The following is a 3,931-nucleotide window of genomic DNA, read 5'->3' as shown; positions in this document are numbered from 1 at the left end:
TGTTGGATCATACACAAGGTTCCACGTGAACGCCTGAATACTAGAATAACCTGAAGATGAAATCAATAAATTTTATTGCTAAGTTAAATTAATCAAAATAAAATAATACCTTTTGTCCAGACATTCTAGGTGTATTTCGAATAGTTTGTGGAATAGTTAGTTGTCGAGTCTAAGTATACGAAATTGAAAAGCTTTGATTAAATAATCTTTAACTAAATATATAAAATTATAACAATAACTACACACAATTAAATGTATAATAAAAACCATAATTTGAAAAAAAACATACTTTTAGGAAAATTTTTAAAAAGAGGTTCATTTGACTACATTCATCGTATGCACTCTAATGATACATGTTCTTTCGCCAAACTATCATATCTAACGTTTAATTCATGCTTTACCCAATTAATAACACAGTCATATACACCTAAAACAAATAAATTAAAATATATTAAAATGTAGTTATACAATATCAGCAGCTCAACCTTTTTTTATGAAGAATTGCATATTTATTTATTATGCCATTCACCCAAAAAACCATATCGCATTGTTCAAAATTTGATGAAAGTTGGATTTTAGAAGTTATAACTATACTCTGTTCTAAAAGAGAATAATTATCAACAGGCAACTAGTTTTTATATCAAGAATAACATGTATCCAACCGCCCATCGGATGAGTATCAAGTTACACGTCGGGAATATTTGTTATCGTTCAGAAATAACCATTGGCATTTCCACTACCTCAATGGGGAAAATAGTGGTCCGCACTTTTGCAGACATCATTCCACCTGCGCAGAACTGGTACACTATCACCTAACCTACGCGGGGAAAGAAAAGATAGACTTATAAATTATAGCACAAGTAGCACCCTTTGTCCCTATAGTAAATAGCAATAGGGTTCTCTTTTGGAACAAAGTAGAATATCATTTTTGTTCACTAGGTGTGTTAAAAAGCTCTTTGGCACTTTGTGTATTATGCCAAGAAATAATTATTTTATTTTGAAGAGTTAAATTAATTAATTTCAGATATAATATTTTCATAACATCATATTATTGTAGTTTTTTTTTTTTTTGATTAAAATATTGTTGATAAATAATAATTGCTATAGGTATAGTATGTGGTTTCAGTATATTTAGTTTTATCATTTTTTATTCACAATAACAGACCTAAATTTATGGTGGGTCATTCAGTTATTGTATTTAATGGAGATTTAATACTTAAAGATTAACATAATGTTTAAGGCCGAAATAACAATATAGGTTATTTTATTTTTATTAAACTGTGCGATTTCTATTCTCTGTTTTAGTTTAGGGTAATCACTTTATCTGAAATGGTACAACCACCAATTCAAACATTATTTTGTGAAACATGAGATAAAAATATATTTCTATCAAGCCACCACTAAATAAGGTAATATTATTAATAATAATAATATATAAATGTATGCAAAATGATCTCCCATCAATTGTAAAAAAAATACTATACACAAACTATTAGGTTTACTAAATTTACTTACTTTTTCTTCAAGAAACAGGGGCATTAAGAACATTACCAGAGTTTAGCATAATCAATTATTCAGTAGATAGAGATAGAAATTCATCTTCTTTAACCACATATCTGAAAATAATAGTGATTAATCATTGCATATCATTATACAATTTAACATCAAAATTTGAAAATGTATACATTTATCATACAGAAACTTTTTTCCAATGTATGCTTCAGAACTTTATAACAATTCTGAACAGTTATGTAGATAAATCAGCAGATGATCTAGTGTAAAGACAATGGGTTGGATTTAGTTGTTTCTGTAAAATCTTAGCACATGCGCCTTTTACATAGCCTAACTGTAAGACATTACATTTTGCAACCTTGAGAAACTAACAATAATGCATTTAAATAATGTTGATCAATGTCCAGAACAAATCAAATATTTATTATTACCTGTACATTTTCTTTCCTGATCATGATCTTCCCACTGTAATTATAATCTACCAATATATTGTTTAAAACAGTGAAATCTATTTTTCGTATATCAACAATATCTTTTTTGTTTTCACTAAAATTAGCAAACGTAGCCCGAAAATATTGAATAGCTGACATTAATACAACTTTGTGTCGAAATACGATTATCATCATTAGTTTTCAGTCTTATATCACGTTAAGACTTCATATCTATAACACACATTTGTTATGAATAGGTATATTTTATTCTACCAGGATTTAATATTTCATAACGTACTCGCGTAAATATTGCATGAGTTCAAATGCTTTAACAGTTTGAGTGATATTTGTATAATTTGTAGATTTGCATTCATTAGATTTTGGAATACACATTTGATCACCTTCGCAATACGATGAACAGTGTATGGTATTCATCTAGTCTATGAACAAAACTCATTTTAAAATATGATAAAAATTGTAGATAATACTATTATGTATTTGAATCATGAACTAAGATCTAAGTTCATGATTTCAATTGAGCCATATCCATAGAATATAGAAATATAAAGACACTAGAATTGGACTCAAATTATTACATACTACTTATTTAGGTACTTACTACGGTAGACGTTAGTCACCGAGAGTATTCGCTGTGCACAGTTGTCAGTTGTGATTGAGCATTAGAACATTGAGATCATAGACCAATTTGCTACTATTTATTAACTAAAGTAAACTAACTTAATATACTAACATATTATAGTTAACAGGTCTATGCACGGTCATATAAAAATACAATGTATGGACTATGATTGAAATAATTTGAAAATGAACCTTATCACTGGATACTAGATCTTCGTAGTGATAAATGTGGAGTTATTGTCCGCCATTTTGAATAGGTCAAAATTATATTTACTTTACTTGCCGAAATCCCACCAAAATTTAAATTTGTTATTTGAAATATATAAAATATACATTTTTTTCGTTGTTATTGTTTTTCATCACAAATTAATTACGATTGTATTTTGCAATTCATAAATTGTTGAATACAATATTTGTTCAATAAATGTATAATTGAAACATTTTAAATAACAAACGAATTATTTGTTAAAATCAATGTGGTTGTTCTTTAACATTTTTCAATTATACATTTATTGAACAAATATTGTATTCAACAATTTATGAATATATGAATATTATTTAGCATAAGGATTTTCTAAAATTCACTTTTTAAACAGGTTGTCCTCAAACATTGATTTTGAGATTCAAGGTGAAATTAAATTTTTTTTATTAATTGTTGCTATTGGTTACTCAGATGCAATCTAGAATTTTGTAGTTGATTTTTGTATTAAGATACAATAGATAAAAGATACTAGATACAATTGTATCATTGATACTGCCCAACCCTGCATAACCCAATTGTTTTTGTCATGTGTATTGCCTAAACATTACTCCTTAAAACATGATACGTGGGAGCCCCCTTAACAATATAGTTAAATAATAATCTATGCTAATAAGTTAACTAAGTCTTACTAATAAGCGATTAATAAATAATATTTAATATTGGAAAAATAGTTAATTATTATATTCTAATAATGAATTTGATAATATTATAATTTAATACATGGTTCTTGATGTAAATCCAAAATAATTTTTTATGATTGTCTGAAGTTTAACAAAGTTCATCAGTCGCAAAAATGAATACTAAAACTAATACAATAATACACAGGACCTGATCTAAGGGAATGGGTTAAAATACTGTAACTCCCGTCACATTTTGTTATACTTTATTTGATAATTAAAAATATGTATAATTTTTAGCTATACCTATACATTTTTATTACAATTTTTGGTAATTACAAACTTTATTTGTAAACGTATTAATTAAAATATTCTTATGAAATTTTGAATATATTTTTATTTTTTTTTTTTGTTTCTTGTTCGTCCAATACTTCGTTTGTGGTTATATTTATTACCCCGCCATGAACAGC

The 3,931-nt window shown here is 26.8% G+C and overlaps 1 long non-coding RNA gene across 5 annotated transcripts; it reads right to left on the bottom strand.

Annotated features, from left to right (window-relative positions):
* Positions 1-2,762, bottom strand: LOC103311709. 5 transcript variants are annotated; one of them, XR_003839939.1, is made up of 5 exons: positions 2,563-2,762; positions 1,516-1,616; positions 290-427; positions 110-212; positions 1-50 (listed from the first exon to the last, which is right to left on the bottom strand). It is a non-coding gene; the product is annotated as an uncharacterized LOC103311709 (long non-coding RNA). The 5 variants fall into 5 exon arrangements; XR_001680524.1 differs by lacking the exon at positions 2,563-2,762 and adding an exon at positions 1,944-2,030; XR_001680525.2 differs by lacking the exon at positions 2,563-2,762 and adding an exon at positions 1,686-1,723.
* Between the last annotated feature and the right edge of the window lie 1,169 nt (positions 2,763-3,931).

This window comes from Acyrthosiphon pisum, unplaced genomic scaffold (genome assembly GCF_005508785.2).
Source record: "Acyrthosiphon pisum isolate AL4f unplaced genomic scaffold, pea_aphid_22Mar2018_4r6ur Scaffold_15401;HRSCAF=16058, whole genome shotgun sequence".
Lineage (NCBI taxonomy): Eukaryota > Metazoa > Arthropoda > Insecta > Hemiptera > Aphididae > Acyrthosiphon > Acyrthosiphon pisum.
The sequence above is the reverse complement of the archived record's forward strand: the minus strand, read 5'-3'. Positions and strand labels throughout refer to the sequence as shown.